Genomic DNA, 22,641 nt, shown 5'->3' with positions numbered 1-22,641 from the left:
CCTTGGGATTGGAGGAGTCCAAGTGGCTATCGTTTATAAGGTTGAAATCCCCTCCAATTATTATTTTAGTGGAAGGTGCGTTTCTGGCTTTGGTTAATAGCTTCCTTAGGAATTTAAGTTGTCCCCCGTTTGGGGCATATATATTCAGTAATGTATAATTATTATCATCATCAATCTTACAGTTGATTAGTATATAGTGACCATTTGAGTCTTTTTCTATTGTATGAATCGTGACATCTAAGTCTTTATGAAAGGCAATTAGAACACCTCTTTTTTTTTTCTCAAAGTTATTAAAGGGACTCCGAGCTCAAAAAAAAAAAGAAAGTTGTACTCACCATGGGCTTTCTCCAGCCCAGTGCTGGTCGGGAGGTCCCACGCCGGCGTCCTGGCTCCTCTCCTTCTCCCCGCTCCGGAATGGCTGGCAGGCCGCAGCCCGGGCGACACTCTCCCGAGTGTCGGGCTTCTTCTTCCGCATATGACGCGGATTACGTCACACGCCGGCCGCTTCGCGTCATCATGGCGGCCGGCGTGAAAGTACTGCGCATGCGCGAACAAAGCGCGCATGCGCAGTACTTTCACGCCGGCCGCCATGATGACGCGAGGCGGCCGGCGTGTGACGTAATCCGCGTCATATGCGGAAGAAGAAGCCCGACACTCGGGAGAGTGTCGCCCGGGCTGCGGCCTGCCAGCCATTCCGGAGCGGGGAGAAGGAGAGGAGCCAGGACGCCGGCGTGGGACCTCCCGACCAGCACTGGGCTGGAGAAAGCCCATGGTGAGTACAACTTTCTTTTTTTTTTTGAGCTCGGAGTCCCTTTAAGTATGACCTTAGGATAGAAAGGATGATGGCATTTGGGTACATGTCCTTCTTTAAAGTGGGTTTCTTGCGCGAATAGGATATCCGCTTTCAAGCGTAGGGCTTCCTTCCACGTCGCATGTCTTTTGACTGGAATGTTCAGTCCCTTCACATTTATGGAGGTGAGATTAAGCATTGTATTCCCAGGGAATGAGTAAAATAGTAGACTTTGAATGTCCCTTTAATTGGAGTGGTCTCAGGATCTTGCTATCAAAGGAAGGGGAAGGAAAGACGAAGTGCCCAGTGCTTTTACATAGGTAAATCTTTAACCTTGGTGAGGCTGAATTGTAAGCTTTGGTAAAGAAAACAACTGTCCAAACTCTAACTAAAATCTGGAACAAGAACAATATACATTTCTCAAAGTTGCTCTTTTTACCACTGGTGGGGGGAAAGCTGAGGCCTCTTGGGGTGGGCCCCAGGATTAACGCCAGTGAGAACAAATCAAAGAGCCGTGCAGAGATCTCCTACATGCTGGGTGCCAATCTTGGTTAACTTTAGAGGCTTGTGGAGGTCGGGTTCGGTTGTTAGGTAGCGTTGAGGTTTGTATTCCCCATGTAGTTAGTAGCTTGAAGCCCTCGTCTGAGGCTGTAATCACAAAGATCTTTCCTTCTTTGGAGATTATTAATTTTGTGGGGAACCCCCATTTGTAGGGGATCTTGTTATCCCTTAGTGTTTTGATTATGGGCCAGAGTGCTTTTCTCTTAGCTAGAGTGGCTTGTGACAAAACAGAGTATAATGTAATTTCTTTGTACGGATCAGGGAGGGTGCCATATTGTCTTAAGTAATGCAATAGCTCTTCTTTGACGTGGTAGAATTGAAAATTGCAGATGACGTCTCTGGGGATGGAGGTAGGCAGGTGCTGGGGTTTGGGCAGCCTGTGGGCCCTCTCAATACTGAGCTCTATGTCTGAAATGTGGGGTAGGGCTGAGTGCACCAGCTTCTTTATAAAATATTTCAGCTGCGCTGTGGAAACAGCTTCTGCAACTCCTCTTAGTTTCAGGTTAGCTCTGCGATTTCTATCCTCTAAATCTGCAGCTTTCTGTTTAAGCCAAGTGATATCATTAGGATTTTCCTCTACACAGTCCACCGTCTTATTAAATTCTGATGTCAGAGCAGCCACATTAGTTTCTACTGACGCTACCCTGTCCCCCAACATGCTCATTGACTGCTGAAGATGATTTGTGATCTGTAAAACATCATTAGTGAAAGAGGTTTTGAGGGATATCATTAGTTCTTTCATGAAGGAAAACAAAAGTTTGCTTTCCTAAAACAGAAAGAATTTGCGATAATTCAGGTTAGAGTGAGCTCGAGATGTCTCCCAGGCACCACTGCTGAATATATGCAAATTAACCATTGTACCCTTAGAAGCTAAACACACCTCCAGAACCGCTGGAATGCAATGATGTGTCAGCTTGTTAATGTGTACAGAGCCATAATAATCCAACATGCATACAGGCTGTTTCGGATTGTTTGATCCTCATCAGTGCATGGCATGAATTAATTTGGCTCTATGGAGTAGGGCTTGTAAATCCGAGAGGCACAGACTAACCAGCAAGCTCATGGTGACCCAGAACTCATTGGGGTATGTAAGGGACTACAATGGTCCTAAAAGCCCCCTTACTAAGAGGGGGCTTTTAGGACCATTGTAGTCCCTTACACACCCCAATGAGTTCTGGGTCACCATGAGCTTGCTGGTTAGTCTGTGCCTTTCATGAAGGACTGGGTGATATTCTGATCAGTGGCTGGAAAGTTTTCTATGCAGCTCTGCCCCCTAAGCAATGCATGGTTTAAGATGGCCGCTGGGCCTACCTGATCCTCTGTGTCTCCGGTTTTCTGCTTTGACTTGGCCGGGCTTCTTACAGCGGGGGAGCTGCTATTTGAGGAGAAGTCCTCTTGTGAAGGTCTGCATGAGAGTGCTTGCTGGTCTAGCGTGCTGTGCGGGTCCGTTGGGCCTCCCGTCTGTCCTCCAGTGCCATCTTTATCCTTATTGTGTGCCTGCATCCCGGCGAACATCTCCGGGAGTTTCTGAGGAGGGAGTTGCCGCTTCGTCCCCTTTTTGGCCGCCTCGATCTCCATGTGGTCCTCCGACATGCCTGCCCGTAAGTTTGTGCTGGATCGGCACTTTTAAGCTTTTAAAGCCGCTTTTTAGGAGAGTCTGCTCGGAGCTCCGAGTTAAGCGTCCAGCGTACTTGCGCAGCGGACACGCCCCCCAACTTCCCCATCTTTAAACATATGGAAAGCATCTCCTCTGACAAGATTTTCTGCATGTTTGTTTCTGGTGTTATTGAGACACTACTGCAGCCAAATAGACCAACAGAGCTGTAAGGCAACTGGTATTTTTTGCAAGGAAATAAATATGGCAGCCTCCATCTACTCATCACTTCAGTTGTCCTTTAAGCTTTCCTAAATCATCCTGGAATGCCAATTTTGCCAGGAGACCATTGAGAAAACAAACATCTGACCTCACTGCAGGGAGGAAGTTGAGCTGTTCCCCGGAAGCAGAATGTTGCTTTGCCCATACCTGCCCTGGCAGACAGTAAGACAGGGAAGGTGGGCGGGGAGCCATGTCACTGAGGCACGGGTGGCGTAACGTCCTGCTTCCATGGTACAGACAAACTTCCTGCTGGTAGGTCGGAAGCTAATTTTCAGGATGGGCTCCTGGCAAAACATGGCAGCATTTCTGGATAAAAATAGTGATCTAGATGAGTTTTATATAAGCATTCTAAGGCACGGTTCATTTAGTAATTTTCCCACTAGGTACTTTTCACACGCTATGTGCATGTAACGATATGTGTCAGCAAGAACAGAGTTCTGATTATTAGGTGATCTGCAGATTCACCTATAATACAGATATATACCTGATTATACAGTGATCTGCAGAATCACCTATAATACAGATATACCAGACAGCTGATGTGACAGCACTTAGCAAGTATAGTGATTGGTGCAACAGTAGTACGGATAGGTTTAGCTATACCTCACCAGAGGAGCTGGTGGGTACTAACAGTACAGCGCCCCTCACCAGAGTCAAGGGCCCTCTGGTGAGAACAGACAGACAGATGAAGTGGTACAGAATCACTGAGTGGAAGAGTAGTCAGAATGAGCTAAAGTCATACACAGATAATAACAGTAATGAAGTAACTTTATAGCTATCAAAAAATTCCTATCTTGTGTGAAATCCCCGGTTTCCTCCTGGATCAAAGCACACCAGAACTATCTAAGGTCTGAGCGCTAATACAAAGTATTTGCAACAGCAGACAAGTTGCGAGTGATTCAGCTAGGCTTATAAAGCAGGAGGAGACCCCTCCGGCACACCCCCTGCTATCAGCCAATGAGGAGCGGCGAGCGTCTCCTCTGATGTCAGCCGACCGGCCGGTCAGCTGACGTGCCTCCTCCCCGCATAAAGGTCCTGTATGTGCACGCGCGCATGTGACAATGCGACCTTATGTGCGGCTGACAGACCCGTCCTCGGCGTGCTAGACGTCCGAGGCACGGATAGATTGCTAGGCAGAGAACTGGAGGCAGCTGCGGTGGTAGCGCTGTTCACCGCAGCTGCCTCTCCAACGTTTGTTACAGTGCACTCTTGGTACCATTCTGTCAGGAAGCATGGTGAGGTTTTCAGCTATGGGTGGACTGAGCTATGGAGGTGTAACAAAATGATGCAGCTGTATCAGGATTGCCATCTGTAAGGTTGTGCGAGATCAGTCACTCCCTCTAACTGGCTCTGTTTTCTCCTCCGCAGGCCTTAGAATCCAAGCTTGCTGCATGCAGGAACTTTCCAAGGAGCAGGCATCATGCAAGTCTTGCGTACCGGGAAGCATGAACAGCAGCAGCACAAACTGTATACTAAACAGTGGAAAAAAGTTCTCCCATCCCGGGCACACTACGTTCTTTGATAAGGGGTACGTAGGAGCAACATTCACAGATGCTTGTATTGTATTGAGCACTCAGTATCACTTCACACTCCTGTCACCTGTTCATTTCTTCCCTGTGTTGCCTCCACTGCACTACTTCATTCACTTATTACTATACTATCTAATTTTCCGATTTGTCACCCCTGGTACAGCTCGTCACAAGTGTCTGCCAAGTTATTATTCTGTGGCGCTGTACAAAGTAAGAAACAAATACTTTGGGTACATAATAATACAGACAATGGTGTAAGCCAATATACAAGATACATTATTAGTGACAAAATACAAAAATGATATAAAATACAGAATACAAAATATAGAATTAGTAGTGGTAAAAGTAACATGATAAATAAAATGTATAAGGATTTCCAAGACACAAAAGCGGGAGAGATACCTGTCCTTGCAAGCTTTCAATCTAAAGTTATGACTGCAGTCAAAGAAGCGAAGCCTGTATTACTCCAACAACCGATTTAATGTAATACTCTAAATTGAGCTCTTTGCTGCGTGGTCCACAGATGAGCTTCTAAAGCATGTTGGATGATTTATCGATAGAATGTGAAATTGTAAGAAGTGGGTAATCTCTTTCTGTTAAGCTAGTACACATTAAATTTTCATCCACCAGTTGTCAGCCTAAAGTCTTATTCACACACCAGACTGTTCTCGCCTAAGGCGGCCAGTGGGGGCTGCCTATGCCAAGAATATGGCTTGTGTATTTCAGCCACCCATCCGCCCCAGTGTCACTGTTAGATATGGAGTGGTGGGTCATCTCATCTGAGCGCTGGCCAAGGGCATTGTTCTCCTCCCTTCTCCATATTATTTGGTCTGATTTCCTATAGTCATGGCAAGGTTAGGTCATCAGGTGGTCATGTGGATTATGATGTTTAAAGAGAACCTGATGCCAAAATGTATTATAAAAACATACTTGCCTAAGACGTGGGAAGCCTCTGGAACCTAATGAAGCTTTCCTCGCTGTCCTCTTGTCTTTTGGTCCCCTGTTGTCGCACGCGGACTCTTCAGCTGATCAGTGCTGCACTCCTTTTCTTGTATGTGGCCTGTCTGTGCCATTGCACAGAGCCCATACAAGAGTGGCTTATGGCACAGACGAGGGCGATCTCGTGCAGGCGCAGTATGGATTCACTCATGCGTGAAGAGGGCGTGGTCCCGATCCAATTACCGACAAGCTCTTGTTAGTAATCTTTGGAGAGTCTGCCCTCGGCGATGGGGGACCAGAGGATAGCGAGGGAAGACTCACTAGGATCTATAAGCTTTTCTCATGTAAGTATGTGATTTTGTTCCTGAGCTTCGGCTGGCTGGAGTACACTTTAAGATGTTGACAAGACTGGCCATATGCTTGCACTCCAGGGGTCTGGATACTTAAGGCATGTACCCTCTACACAATTTATACTATGATTTTTCCAGCGACCAGAGATTTTTTTTTTGAGCAACAAGCGATTATTTCTGTGATCTTGCAACATGGGCACAGGCGTGTGAATATGCAAATGTTTTGCGACACGTGGCTAGAACTACGGTCATGGAGATCGGATCTTTAAAGTCCCCGACAACTCCTGTGCAAACTGCTGCTATCAGGCAAACTCTTATATGCCCCCAATGTTTGCAGTCTTGTGTACCCGCCGACAGGAAGATGGATCGGGGGGGGGGGGGGGGGGGGTCGTGGCTGGGTTCCATCCTCCTGTGTCGTCAGGTGAGTATTCAGCTTTACAATAGAGAGAAACAAGTGGAGGAGGATTCCAACAGGGTATTACCTTTTATTCTTGATTTGTGAATGTTATATTTAAATATATTTAAAGTACTTAGAAAATGTCTGAAGACAATTTGCCTATCAATGCGCCATAATGGCAAAGATGTTCTGCACTGTTTGTCCGTCCGGGAAGTGACAAAGGACCTGACAAAGACATAAGGACACTGAAATGTGATGTCAGTCCTCTGGCATGCCAACAGTGTGAGGCATCTTTGATCCAGCATATGGACCATCGGGAGCAGGTAATGGCAGGCCACGGCACCAGGCAGACAAACTGTGCAGGACATCTTTGCCATTCTGGTGCATTGATAAGCGAACTGTCTTCAGTCATCTAGTACATGCTTTTCATCTTTTTTATGAATTGTGAAAATAAAAGGTAATACCCTATTGGAGTGCTTCTTCTTTGCTGTAGTGTGTGATCAGAGCTGGACTTTGAGGAGCAGGCATTACAGTGGGCTCTAATATATAGCCCACATCATTGTTTGCTCATTTGAAAACTTACAATGGAACTGAGATTTTTTTTTGCCAAATCTTATGTCTCTGACAATAAGCTGGCATCCCAGGGTGCTCTGACAGTAAACTGACATCCCAGAGTGCTCTGACAGTAAGCTGGCATCCCAGGGTGCTCTGACAGTAAACTGACATCTCAGGATGTTCTGGCAGTAAACTGACATATCAGGGTGCTCTGGCAGTACACTGACATCCCAGGGTGCTCTGGCAGTACACTGACATCCCAGGGTGCTCTGGCAGTACACTGACATCCCAGGGTGCTCTGGCAGTAAACTGACATCTCAGGATGTTCTGGCAGTAAACTGTCATCCCAAGGTCTGACATATCAGGGTGCTCTGGCAGTACACTGACATCCCAGGGTGCTCTGGTAGTACACTGACATCCCAGGGTGCTCTGGCAGTACACTGACATCCCGGGGAGCTCTGACAGTAAACTGGCATCCCAGGGAGCTCTGGCAGTAAACTGGCATCCCGGGGAGCTCTGGCAGTAAACTGGCATCCCGGGGAGCTCTGGCAGTAAACTGGCATCCCGGGGAGCTCTGGCAGTAAACTGGCATCCCGGGGAGCTCTGGCAGTAAACTGGCATCCCGGGGAGCTCTGGCAGTACACTGACATCCCAGGGTGCTCTGGCAGTACACTGACATCCCAGGGTGCTCTGGCAGTACACTGACATCCCAGGGTGCTCTGGCAGTACACTGACATCCCAGGGTGCTCTGGCAGTACACTGACATCCTAGGGTGCTCTGGCAGTACACTGACATCCCAGGGTGCTCTGGCAGTACACTGGCATCCCAGGGTGCTCTGGCAGTACACTGACATCCCAGGGTGCTCTGGCAGTACACTGACATCCCAGGGTGCTCTGGCAGTACACTGACATCCCAGGGTGCTCTGACAGTAAACTGGCATCCCGGGGAGTTCTGGCAGTAAACTGGCATCCCGGGGAGCTCTGGCAGTAAACTGGCATCCCGGGGAGCTCTGGCAGTAAACTGGAATCCCGGGGAGCTCTGGCAGTAAACTGGCATCCCAGGGTGCTCTGACAGTAAACTGGCATCCCGGGGAGCTCTGGCAGTAAACTGGCATCCCGGGGTGCTCTGACAGTAAACTGACATCTCAGGATGTTCTGGCAGTAAACTGTCATCCCAAGGTCTGACATCCCAGGGTGCTCTGGCAGTACACTGACATCCCAGGGTGCTCTGGCAGTACACTGACATCCCAGGGTGCTCTGGCAGTACACTAACATCCCAGGGTGCTCTGGCAGTACACTGACATCCCAGGGTGCTCTGGCAGTACACTGACATCCCAGGGTGCTCTGGCAGTCCACTGACATCCCAGGGTGCTCTGGCAGTCCACTGACATCCCAGGGTGCTCTGGCAGTCCACTGACATCCCAGGGTGCTCTGGCAGTCCACTGACATCCCAGGGTGCTCTGGCAGTACACTGACATCCCAGGGTGCTCTGGCAGTACACTGACATCCCAGGGTGCTCTGGCAGTACACTGACATCCCAGGGTGCTCTGGCAGTACACTGACATCCCAGGGTGCTCTGGCAGTACACTGACATCCCAGGGTGCTCTGGCAGTACACTGACATCCCAGGGTGCTCTGGCAGTACACTGACATCCCAGGGTGCTCTGGTAGTACACTGACATCCCAGGGTGCTCTGGCAGTACACTGACATCCCAGGGTGCTCTGGCAGTACACTGACATCCCAGGGTGCTCTGGCAGTACACTGACATCCCAGGGTGCTCTGGCAGTACACTGGCATCCCAGGGTGCTCTGACACTAAACTGGCATCCCAGGGTGCTCTGACAGTAAACTGGCATCCCAGGGTGCTCTGACAGTAAACTGGCATCCCAGGGTGCTCTGACAGTAAACTGGCATCCCGGGGAGCTCTGGCCGTATACTGGCATCCCGGGGAGCTCTGGCCGTAAACTGGCATCCCGGGGAGCTCTGGCCGTAAACTGGCATCCCAGGGAGCTCTGGCAGTAATGTGGCATCCCAGGGAGTACTCTGGCAGTAAACTGGCATCCCAGGGAGTGCTCTGGCAGTAAACTGGCATCCCAGGGAGTGCTCTGGCAGTAAACTGGCATCCCAGGGAGTGCTCTGGCAGTAAACTGGCATCCCAGGGAGCTCTGGCAGTAAACTGGCATCCCAGGGAGCTCTGGCAGTAAACTGGCATCCCAGGGAGCTCTGGCAGTAAACTGGCATCCCAGGGTGCTCTGGCAGTAAACTGGCATCTCAGGGTGCTCTGGCAGTAAACTGTCATCTCAGGGTGCTCTGGCAGTAAACTGGCATCTCAGGGAGCTCTGGCAGTAAACTGGCATCCCAAGGTCTGACATATCAGGGTGCTCTGGCAGTAATGTGGCATCCCAGGGAGTGCTCTGGCAGTAAACTGGCATCCCAGGGAGCTCTGGCAGTAAACTGGCATCCCAGGGAGCTCTGGCAGTAAACTGGCATTCCAGGGAGCTCTGGCAGTAAACTGGCATCCCAGGGAGCTCTGGCAGTAAACTGGCATCCCAGGGAGCTCTGGCAGTACTCTGATATACCAGGGTGCTTTAGAAGATCAAAGTTGTAAGCAGCTCCCTACCAAATAAAGTGCACCATGCTGTGGTTGTGGAACTTTCACCCAGAAGTCCAAACATGTAGCAAAGAAGGAGTCTTCACCTGGCATCGTCTTGCAGTAAATATCAGCTCTTCTACTAAGGCATCTTGCAGGATACAGCAAAGGTCGGCAAAAATGCAACATTTCAAGAAGAGCCTCCCCTCTTTCTCAAGCTTGCTAGCGCACTAAACATCAGAGCAGCAAATCAACCTTCAATGAACAGGGACCAATCAGAGTGCCTGGACACCTGAAAGCCAACCAACCAAATTACGGTTGGCAGTAATATCACAAGATCCCTAATAAACAACGCAGGTTTTATGCGCATGTGTATATTGCTTATCTGTTTTCCAGCACAGTCGTGAGTTTTTTTACGCATTTCATGCAATTTATTTTTTTTTTTATTTTTTTTTTTACTTCCCATATGCCACACCTTCCCTTTGGTGATTGGTGCTTTTTGTTTGTCTGCAGTTCCCCATCAGGTCTGTTTTGGGTTGATAGTCGGGGAGCTTTGACAGTTTGCCAGTCAATTGTGGTTGGTTGCTTGCCCTTAGGACACCCAGGCACTTTGATTGGTCTCTGTTCATTGAAGGGGACTATATAAGGCTGATTTGCTGTTCTGGTGTTTAGGGGGTTAGCAATCTTGGAAAGAGAGGAAGCTCCTCTCGAAACATTGCATTGTTGCTGTCCTTTGCTGTGTCCTGCAAGATCCCTTAATAAAGGAGCTGATATTTACTGCAAGACGGTGCCAAGTCAAGACTCCTTCTTTGCATCCCAGGGAGCTCTAGCTGTACACTGACATCCCAGGGTGCTCTGGCCGGAAGCTGACATCCCAGGGTGCTCTGGCCGGAAGCTGACATCCCAGGGTGCTCTGGCCGGAAGCTGACATCCCAGGGTGCTCTGGCCGGAAGCTGACATCCCAGGGTGCTCTGGCCGGAAGCTGACATCCCAGGGTGCTCTGGCCGGAAGCTGACATCCCAGGGTGCTCTGGCCGGAAGCTGACATCCCAGGGTGCTCTGGCCGGAAGCTGACATCCCAGGGTGCTCTGGCCGGAAGCTGACATCCCAGGGTGCTCTGGCCAGAAGCTGACATCCCAGGGTGCTCTGGCCAGAAGCTGACATCCCAGGGTGCTCTGGCCAGAAGCTGACATCCCAGGGTGCTCGGGCAAAATGTATTATAAAAACATACTTGCCTAAGAAGGGGGAAGCCTCTGGATCCTAATGAAGCTGTCCTCTGGTCCCCTGTTGCCGTACGCAGACTCTTCAGCTGATCTGGTCCGCACTCCTCTTCTTGCATGTGGCCTGTCTTGTGCCATAGCAAGAGTGGCTTATGGCACAGACGCAGTATGGCCACACTCGTGCTTGAAGAGGGGTGTGGTCCCGATCAGATTACAGACAAGCTCTTACTAGTAATCTTTGGAGGGTCTGCCCTCGGCGATGGGGGACCAGAGGACCGTGAGGGAAGCCGCATTTTGACAGTCAACTGTGCATCCCAGGGTGCTCTGACAAACCAGTGCTCGATAGCTCACTCCAACCTGAATTATCGCAAATTCTGTTTTAAGAAAGCAATTTTTTGTTTTTCCTCGATATTTCACGTGTGATCAGCTGTTATTTGCAGGTCAAAGCATTTCCCACACTCAGCATATCAATATTTTTTTACCAGTGTCAGATATTTTATGGCTGAGCAGCTTATTATTGCAGGTCAAAACATTTACCACACTCAGCATATCAATATGTCCTCTCATCAGAGTCAGAGATTTCATGTCTGATCAGCTTATCGCAGGTCAAAAAATTTCCCATACTCATCTAACAATGGTGAGAGGACATATTGATATGCTATTTCATGTCTGATCAGCTCAATGTTGCTAGTCAAAACATTAGCCACACTCAGCATGTCAATGTATTCCCACCAGTGTCAGATATTTCAGCTCTGACAAGCAGTTTGCTGGTAAAACATTTCCCACACTCAGCATGTCAATATGTCCTCTAACAAGCATCAGATATTTCATGTCTGTTCAGCTTCATATTGCTGGTCAAAACATTTCTCACACTCAGCAATATCAATATGTCTTCTCATCAGTGTCAAATATTTCAGCACTGACAAGCTGATATTTGCAGGTCAAAACATTTCTCACACTCAGCATATCAATACATCCTCTCATGAGTGTCAGATATTTCAGCTCTTACAAGCTAAGTTCTTGGACAAAACATTTCCCCTACTCCTCTAACAACGGCAAGAAGACATATTGATATGCTATTTCATGTCTGATTAGCTTACTATTACAGGTTAAAACATTACCCACACTCAGCATATCAATATGTCCTCTCACCAGTGTCAGATATTTCAGCTCAGACAAGCTGATTACTGCTGTTCAAAATATTTCCCGCATTCAGCATATCAATGTCTTCTCACCAGAGTCAGATATTTCACATCTGATCAGCTTATTATTGCAGGTCAAAATATTTCCCCACACTTTTGCTGGTCTAATCATTTCCCACACTGAGCATTTCAATGTCTTCTAAACAGCGTCAGATATTTCAGCGTTGATAAGCGTTAATAAGCTGATATTTGCTGGTTAAAACAATACCCACACTTAACAACATATCAATATGTCCTCAATATGTCCTCTGACCAGTGTCCTATAATTCATGGCTGATCAGCTTATTGCAGGTCAAAATATTTCCCACACTCAGAATATCAACATGTTTTCTCAACAGTGTCAGATATTTCACATTTGACCAGCTGATATTTGCTGGTCAAAATATTTCCCACACTCATCTGACACTGATGAGGGGACATATTGATATGCTATGTCTTGTCTGATCAGCTTATTATTGCAGGTCAAAAACCATTTCCTACATTCAGCATATAATGTCATCAGTTTATTTTCCCCTCTGGTTTCCTTTAAGTAATACATGTATTTATACAGACCTTTATATAAGACCCAAAACAGACAACTGAGGAGAATGGAAGGACGAGAGCCAACTGGGTCATATGCAGACCAACAGAACAGTGCACTAAATAATGTCTGATTTGGTTTTCATTCCTGTTTGGCTTTCCGTTTCTTACAGGCAGCATGTTGGAGCTTTCAGGCTACTTCTTGCTATCTCAGTATCAATGTTCCCCTTTGTAACATGGCTGTACACCTACGTCAACAAGGAGATGACATCATGGCCAAATCAGTACTATGGAGAGGGGAAGTTTGCCGCAGGAATGCCACATTACTGCAACTTGTAATTTTAGCACAATCACAGAACTCCGAAGCATTGGACCAATCAAAGAATGGAGAATTCTTTCAGCAGAAATCATTTTACAACTGTTATTTTAGATGTGACACAAGACTCGGATATTAACCAATATTTCATGAGTCATTTCTGACCATCCCTAAGAAACTGGCAATCAGGTCCTTTCAACCACAAAGCAGCCTTATTTAGCACCCATCACAAACATGCCAGTGTTTTTTCTTCTGAAATTAATGGCAGACTTGAGTGGAGAATAGCAACAAGGGGAAACACAGAAAAGGGGGGGGTCATATCTACACAATGGATTTTTTTTTTTTGCATACATTAAAAAAAAGAGTGCTGTAGTAATGTGAAGGCCAGAGAAAGCTGCTAGTGAAATATTGGAAAAAAAAATAATATCCAAAGTAAGTAGTGGATTATTGGTAAAGATCAGTCATTGTCACCTAACCTTGTACTCAAGCAAGCTGTCCCTTTACCGATTCCTAAACACACACACACACACACACACGCACGCGCGCGCACTCACGCACGCACGCACGCACACACACACACACACACACACACGCCTGCCGCCGTTCCTCTAATATTCCTCCCGGTGTCCGGCGACTCTCTTGACCCCCCACCCGGACATACTGCGCCCTGTGTGCGCAGTATGTCCTCCCCTCTTCACTTCTGGCCGGCGCATAGCGATCGGCTCAGAAGCACGCTGATTCCTCTGCCTCCCCTGGGCTGCGTGTGCGCTCCATTACACTAAGCGTCACATGCTAATCATCTTATTTTCAGCTGTGGTATCCTTTAACCCTAACTGCCTGCCCACCAACTACAATTCCCGCCCATCCATAATATAATATGTTGTGACAACCCGAATCCCTCTTTAAAGTTCTATGATTTTGAATGTGGGGATTCATCATTCTCTCTCTAGACCCTTATCTTAGCTACAGCACCTGTTTTGGAGGGATAGATAGATAGATAGATAGATAGATAGATAGATAGATAGATAGATAGATAGATAGATAGATAGATATAGCAACCATATACGGTATATTTCTTTATAAAAAGCTTGGATGTCTGTCACAACACCGTTTACTTTTGTCAGTTATCTTGCTAGGAACAAAGATACCTGAAGAATTAGTCGAGATTTTGAAACCAGAGTCCTTCCATTCCCACTCTGAGTATATATATACACTTTTTGCCCCCATCCTGATTTCTTATTCTTTTGCATGTTTGTCACACTTAAATGTTTCTGCTCATCAAAAACCATTAACTATTAGTCAAAGATAACATAATTGAACACAAAATGCAGTTTTAAATGATGGTTTTTATTTTTTAATGAGGCAAAAAAACTCAAAACCTACATGGCCCTGTGTGAAAAAGTGATTGCCCCCCTTGTTAAAAAAATAACTTAACTGTGGTTTATCACACCTGAGTTCAATTTCTGTAGTCACCCCCAGGCCTGATTACTGCCACACCTGTTTCAATCAAGAAATCACTTAAAAAGGAGCTATCTGACACAGAGAAGTAGACCAAAAGCACCTCAAAAGCTAGACATGCCAAGATCCAAAGAAATTCAGGAACAAATGAGAACAAAAGTACTGTAATTGAGATCTATCAGTCTGGTAAAGGTTATAAAGCCATTTCTAAAGCTTTGGGACTCCAGCGAACCACAGTGAGAGCCATTACCCACAAATGGCAAAAACATGGAACAGTGATGAACCTTCCCAGGAGTGGCCGGCCGGCCGACCGACCGACCGACCGACCAAAATTACCCCAAGAGTGCAGAGAAAACTCATCCGAGAGGCCACAAAAGACCCCAGGACAACATCTAAAGAACTGCAGGCCTCACTTGCCTCAATTAAGGTCAGTGTTCACAACTCCACCATAAGAAAGAGACTGTGCTAAAAACGGCCTGTATGGCAGATATCCAAGGCGCAAACCACTTTTAAGCAAAAAGAACATTAAGGCTTGTCTCAATTTTGCTAAAAAAACATCTCAATGATTGCCAAGACCTGTGGGAAAATACCTTGTAGACCGCCGAGACAAAAGTTGATCTTTTTGGAAGGTGTGTGTTCTGTTAAATCTGTCGTAGAAGTAACACAGTATTTCAGCAAAAGAACATCATACCAACAATAAAATATGGTGGTGGTAGTGTGATGGTCTGGGGTTGTTTTGCTGCTTCAGGACCTGGAAGGCTTGCTGTGATAGATGGAACCATGAATTCTACTGTCTACCAAAAAATCCTGAAGGAGAATGTCCGGCCATCTGTTCGTCAACTCAAGCTGAAGCGATCTTGGGTGCTGCAGCAGGACAATGACCCCAAATACACCAGCAAATCCACCTCTGAATGGCTGAAGAAAAACAAAATGAAGACTTTGGAGTGGCCTAGTCAAAGCCCTGACCTGAATCCTATTGAGATGTTGTGGCATAACCTTAAAAAGGCAGTTCATGCTAGAAAACCCTCAAATAAAGCTGAATTACAACAATTCTGCAAAGATGAGTGGGCCAAAATTCCACCAGAGCGCTGTAAAAGACTTGTTGCAAGTTATCGCAAACGCTTGATTGAAGTTATTGCTGCTAAGGGTGGCCCAACCAGTTATTAGGTTCAGGGGGCAATTTCTTTTTCACACAAGGCCATGTAGATTTTGAGTTTTCTTTCTCACTAAATAATAAAAACCATCATTTAAAACTGCATTTTGTGTTCAATTATGTTATATTTAACTAATGGTTAACGGTTTTGATGAGCAGAAACATGTAAGCTGACATTATAATGCTGTTAGTTCCGGTTTGCATCAGTGTCCAGTTGTTGGGCCACAACATCCCCATCCTCCCATATTGTGTCCTTGTACTGTAATGATACAGGTACTGGGTGACAGCTTTCTCCTGGTCTAGCAGGCGAGAGAACATCAGCAGGGTGGAATTCCAGCGAGTCAGGCTATCGCAAATCAGGCGTCTCACCGGCAAGTTGTTTCTACGCTGAATGTCCGCAAAGCGTACCATGGCCTTGTAAGAGCACCTGAAATACCCACACAACTTCCTGGCCTGCTTCAGGACGTCCTCTAAGCCTGGGTACTTGGACACAGATCTTTGCACGACCAGATTCAGCACATGTGCCATGCAGGGTATGTGTGTCAGCTTTCCCAAATTCAACGCAGAAATAAGATTGCTGCCATTGTCACACACCACGTTGCCGATCTCAAGCTTGTGCGGGGTCAGCCATTGCTCCACCTGTTTGTTAAGAGCAGCCAGGAGAGCTGCTCCAGTGTGACTCTCCGATTTCATGTCTAACACTGCGTGACACCGTCGTACCTGGCATGCAGCATAGGCCCTGGGGTGCTGGGGCTGTGTAGCTGGAGAGGAGATCGCGGCACCAGCCAAGGAGGAGGAGGAGGAGGATGACGACAGCGAAGAGGTGGTAGCAGGGTGATGGCGCTACGGTGGCATCAGCAGCTGCCGCTGAAGGGCATGTTGGCTGGCTGTCCATAGCTGGTGATACATGGCGCCGGACACTGCCCCCAGCTGTTTCTGAGGACGAGCTCCCTCTGCTTCTATCATGGAGTCGTCTCCTCCTACTCCTCTCTTACTCCCCCTCTGAACTGTCCCCCTGGTCATCTCCTCTACTGGGAACATATGTGGCATCCGTATAATCGTCATCATAATCCTCCTGCCCAGCTTCGCTTTCCTCAGACACCTCCTCAACTGCACCAACTTCAGGTGGTTCATCATCCCCCTCCTCACACGATAAGTCCATACTATCGCCACCTAACTCAGACGTATGAGGTGGTGTACCTGCACCTTCTTCTTGTTGTTCCAGTAGTGGCTGGGAATCAGTGATTTCACCACCACCACCAAATAACTCCTGCAAAGTGTCAAATGCAGCGGATGTGGTGCTTGTTGTAGCGCTGGTGGCTGCGGGAGATGAGGTGTTCTGTGTTAAATAGTCAAGCACGTCCTGATCTTGGGAAGTGATGGCACGTGCCTTCTTCTGAGCACTGTATTTTGGGCCAGGTCCGCACGAAATCACAGCAACACCACCTCGCACAGACCTGCCGGTGCCTGGTGGCCTACCTCTGTGTCTGCCTCTACCTCTTCCTCTACCTGGTTTTTACATTTTGTCCATCTCGGGGGATGCTAGGTATATGCAGTGAGGTGGGTTCACTCAACACAACAGGTAGTTAGATGCAGTGAGCTGGGTTCACTGAACAGTAAAGGTACTTAGATGCAGTGAGGTTGGTTCACTCAACACAACAGGTAGTTAGATGCAGTGAGCTGGGTTCACTGAACAGTAAAGGTACTTAGATGCAGTGAGGTGGGTTCACTCAACACAATAGGTAGTTAGATGCAGTGAGCTGGGTTCACTGAACAGTAAAGGTACTTAGATGCAGTGAGGCGGGTTCACTCAACACAACAGGTAGTTAGATGCAGTGAGCTGGGTTCACTGAACAGTAAAGGTACTTAGATGCAGTGAGGTGGGTTCACTCAACACAACAGGTAGTAAGATGCAGTGAGCTGGGTTCACTGAACAGTAAAGGTACTTAGATGAAGTGAGGTGGGTTCACTCAACACAACAGGTAGTTAGATGCTGTGAGCTGGGTTCACTCAACACAAAGCTAGGTATATGCAGTGATGAGGTGGGTTAAGTAAACACAACAGGTACTGGGTAGTGGGTATATGCAGTACTGGGTAGTACAATGTGCAGCTTCCTGTCACACGCACAGGTAGTCACTGAATGTGCTGGGCTGCTGGAAGTGGCACACACACTATCAAGTAGCAAGGCTGTGCATGCAACAAAAGTGTCAGTTTGACACACAGAGAAAAAAAAAAAGTACAGGATGAGCTCTGAAAAAAGCTGTTGAGTGGTGCTAGAAAAGCAATAATAATCAACCAGGAGCAAGCTAAGCAGCCAAGAACCTAACTAATCTGTCCCTAGGAGAACAAGTCTGCAGCAGCTGTTCCTAGTCTGTCTCTAGCAGGCACACGAGTGAGTGTAATGGCCGGCGAGCCTGCCTTATATAAGGGGGAATGGGACTCCAGGGCTGAGTGTAGCCTGAATGGCTACAATGTGCCTGCTGACTGTGATGCAGCAGAGGGTCAAAGTTGACCCTCATAGTGCATTATGGGGCGAATCGAACTTCCGCAAAAGTTCGCCTGCTGCAGGAGAACGCGAACCTCCAAAGTTCGGCTGGAACCGTTCGCAGGTGAACCGTGCGCGATATCCCTACTCTCTATGCTCTGAGGGCGGTGACTGGACAGCCCACCTATCTTATTCTCTGTGCTCCGGGGACAGTGACCGGACAGCCCACACATCCTGTTCTATATGCTCTGGTGATGGTGGGAGATCATGATGGTGGAATGGGGCAAATTACATGCAGCGGGCTTTGTGGGCAGACGGGGAACCCCATATTGAGTGTTTTTTTTATGTTTGGGGATTTGCAAACACTGGTTTGCAAACTTTGTTTGCCCCACCAAACTGTCATCTATACTTAGCATTTCAATGTCCCCTCCTGTCTTAGTATTACAGTGTATCCTCTCACTATAACTTTCAGCATTCCAATATCCCCCTCATTGTGCATCCCATGTAGTGATGAGCAGTAATTTTGCAAAATCACAATGCAAAATTTCATGTAAATCTGAAATTCTATCTGAAAGTTTACCACAGAATTCGGAATACCATGGAAATTTTAAGCCAATCGCAGGACTCAGTAGTGTCTGAGTCTTGTGATGTGTCTAAAATGACTGCAGTAATTCAATTTTCACCGAAAAATTCTGCATTCACTGATTGGCCTAATGCTTCCAAGTTCTGTGATTGGTCTAAAGCTTCCGAGCTGTGATAATTAGAGATGTCGCAAACTTCCGATTTTCGGTTCGCAAACCCTGTTCGCGAACCTCCGCGAAAGGTTCGGTTCGCGAAAAAGTTTGCGAACCGCAATAGACTTCAATGGGGAGGCGAACTTTTAAAAATAGAAAAAATTCTGACGGCTGGAAAAATGATAGAAAACATGTTTCGAGGGCTCTAATACCTGGAGGCAGACATGATTGAGTGAAATACACACATCAAAAGTCCCAGGCAAAAATCTACATTTCACATAAGCCCCTATTTTAGGTTAAATTTTAGGCCTCCCTGCCAGGGAGGAGGGTCTCATCTGCCAGGGAATTATACTATTTCAAAAGCCAGCTTACATACCGTGGCTGGGAATTGAACCCATGTCTCACTGTGTGGTGGGCAAGTACCTTAACCGCTGTACCACAACAGTACTAACTGAAGCTGGCCTAGCATTTACAATTTATGCTCAATCCAATAGAAACATTAGGTTGCTTAAAGGGAACCTTAACTGAGAGTGATATGGATGTTTCCTGTTAAACAATACCAGGAATACCAAGCATGCAGATCAGGTGCTCTGACTGAAGTCAGACTGGATTAGCTGCATGCTTATTTCAGGGTGTGATTCAGCCACTATTGCAGTCACAGAGATCAGCTGGACTGCCAGGCAACTGGTATTGTTTAACAGGAAACATCCATATCACTCTCAGTTAAGGTTCCCTTTAAGCAACCTAATGTTTCTCTTGGATTGAGCATAAATTCTAAATACAAGTGAAGCACGTTGGTGGAGGCGCCCAAAAGTATGTTATAGTAACAGCTAGATCATTTTACTCATAAAATTGGATAAAAATAAGTAAATAAAAAAATATATGGTATTGATCTATGCGCCCGAGCTCCGCATGGCTATTGTTAAGGTTATCTGTTTTATTGACATGAGGAAGAGGGCTGAGTTCCGTGAAATGCGTTGTCTACAGTATAACCGTTATTTTAATAAAGACTCCTTTTTCTACCCACGTGAGTCTTCTTTGGAGGTAAGAGACCTCCTCATCATACCATATATATTTTTATTTACTTATTTTTATCCAATTTTATGAGTAAAATTATCTAGCTGTTACTATAACATACTTTTGGGTGCCTCCACCAACGTGCTTCACTTGTATACTCCACACCTCCTTGAGGTGTCATCCCTATTCCTGGGCGACATCATCTACCAGGAAACAGGACTAAAGGAGGAGAGCGACCACCCAGATCCAGAGGGTCCGGGATACCGAGCGGAGACGGTTATCTTTCCGCAGGCATTTACGGTGGTTGCAGGACTGCAACCTTCCTTTGTGAGTATATTTTATTCACAAATTTACACCTTTAATTTATACTAACAATACTGCACCATAAGGGCTCCCGCTCTCACCTTTCCTATAGGTCAAGGTTAACCCTCTCCATTGTGAAGGGAGCACCCGAGACCCACACAGATACAATAAATTCTAAATGCTAGGCTAGCTTCAGTTAGTACTGTTGTGGTACAGCAGTTAAGGTACTTGCCCACCACACAGTGAGACCTGGGTTCAATTCTCAGCCATGGTATGTAAACTGGCTTTTGAAATACTATAATTCTCTGGCAGATGAGATCCTCCTCCCTCCGGTAGGAGGGAGTAGGGAATAGGCAGAAGGGCAGGAGGGTAGGAGGGTGGAGGTAGTGAGTAATATACAAGAGCCTAATTAAACTCTCCCTAGCAGAGTGTGTAGCAGCTGTCCCTTAACTAATTAGTGTAGGCAGACGAGTGAGTAAAAAGGCTCAAGGACCTTGCCTTTTTTAAGGGGGGGTGGGGCTCCAGGCATGAGTGCAGTCTGATTGGCAATAATGTGCCTGCTGACTGTGATGTAGAGGGTCAAAATTCTGCTCCATAGAGCATTATGGGGCGAATCGAACTTCCGCAAAAGTTCGCCTGGTGCAGGTGAACGCAAACCACCAAAGTTCGCCTGGAACCGTTCGCTACACTGCAAGTGGTAATGTAGCATTTCCGCTGAACAGCTGAAATCGCCACAACAGCCACACTACTGCTGTATTCAAATCCTTGGCAAATATGAAGATATATATATTGTCACAAGTTAGCGGATAATGACACTTTGTAAAAAAAAAAACAATTAAAATCAATTTCCGCTAACTTGCGACAAAAAATAAAATCTTCTATGAACTCACCATACTCCTAACGGGAATACCTTGGGGTGTCTTCTTTCTAAAATGGGGTTATTAGTGGGGTTCCTATACTGCCCTGGCATTTTAGGGGCCCTAAACCGTGAGGAGTAGTCTTGAAACAAAAATGACCTGTGAAATCCTAAAGGTACTCATTGGACTTCGGGCCCCTTAGCGCAGTTAGGGTGCAAAAAAGTGCCACACATGTGGTATCGCCATACTCAGGAGAAGTAGTATAATGTGTTTTGGGGTGTATTTTTACACATACCCATGCTGAGTGGGAGAAATATCTCTGTAAATGGACAATTGTGTGTAAAAAAAATCAAACAATTGTCATTTACAGAGATATTTCTCCCACCTAGCATGGGTATGTGTAAATATACACCCCAAAACACATTATACTACTTCTCCTGAGTACGTCAATACCACATGTGTGGCACTTTTTTTGCAGCCTAACTGCGCTAAGGGGCCCAAAGTCCAAGGAGCACCTTTAGGCTTTACAGGGGTGCTTACAAATTAGCACCCCCAAAATGCCAGGACAGTAAACACACCCCACAAATGACCCCATTTTGGAAAGTAGACACTTCAAGGTATTCAGAGAGGGGCATGGTGAGTCCGTGGCAGATTTCATTTTTTTTTTGTCACAAGTTAGCAGAAATGGAAACTTTTTTTTTTTTCTTGTCACAAACTGTCATTTTCCGCTAACTTGTGACAAAAAATAATATCTTCTATGAACTCACGGTGTCTCTCAGTGAATACTTTGGGATGTCTTCTTTCCAAAATGGGGTAATTTGGGGGGTATTTATACTATCCTGGAATTCTAGCCCCTCATGAAACATGACAGGTGGTCAGAACAGTCATAGATGCTACAAAACGGGAAAATTCACTTTTTGCACCATAGTTTGTAAACGCTATAACTTTTACCCAAACCAATAAATATAGGCTGAATGAGTTTTTTTTTTTTATCAAAAACATGTTTGTCCACATTTTTTGTGCTGTATGCATACAGAAATTTTACTTTATTTGAAAAATTTCAGCACAGAAAGTTAAAAAAATAATGTTTTTGCCAAAATTCATGTCTTTTTTGATGAATATAATAAAAAGTAAAAATCGCAGCAGCAATCAAATAGCACCAAAAGAAAGCTTTATTAGTGACAAGAAAAGGAGCCAAAATTCATTTAGGTGGTAGGTTGTATGAGCGAGTATGAGCTGCAGTGGTCTGAATGGAAAAAAAGGGTCTGGTCCTTAAGGGGGGTAAAGCCCGCGGTCCTCAAGTGGTTAAAGAGACTCTGAAGCGAGAATAAAATTTGCTTCAGAGCTTATATTCAGCAGGGGCATGTGTGCCCCTGCTAAAACGTGACTATCCCGTGGCTGAACGGGGGTCCCTTAACCCCCAAATCCCCCCTTGCAAAATCTACGACCAACTTGGTCGTAGATTTTGCTGCTGCTGGAAGCAGGGCTAACAGCCGCAACCCTGCCTCTCAGCGCGTCTATCAGCGCTGATCACCGCTTCTCCCCGCCCCTCTCAGTGAAGGAAGACTGAGAGGGGCGGGCGACAGGCGGAGATACGCGCTGACAGACGTGTGTAAGGCAGGGCTGCGGCCATTAGCCCTGCCTCACCAGGAAGAGATCCCCACAAAGAACGGAGGGGATTTGGGAGGTAAGGGACCCCCATTCAGCCGCGTGATAGCGGCATTTTAGCAGGGGCACACATGCCCCTGCTGAATATAAGAGCTGAAGCGAGTTTTATTCTCGCTTCAGACTCT

This window comes from Hyperolius riggenbachi, chromosome 8, assembly GCF_040937935.1.
Source record: "Hyperolius riggenbachi isolate aHypRig1 chromosome 8, aHypRig1.pri, whole genome shotgun sequence".
Classification (NCBI taxonomy): domain Eukaryota; kingdom Metazoa; phylum Chordata; class Amphibia; order Anura; family Hyperoliidae; genus Hyperolius; species Hyperolius riggenbachi.
This window is presented reverse-complemented; position numbering follows the sequence as displayed.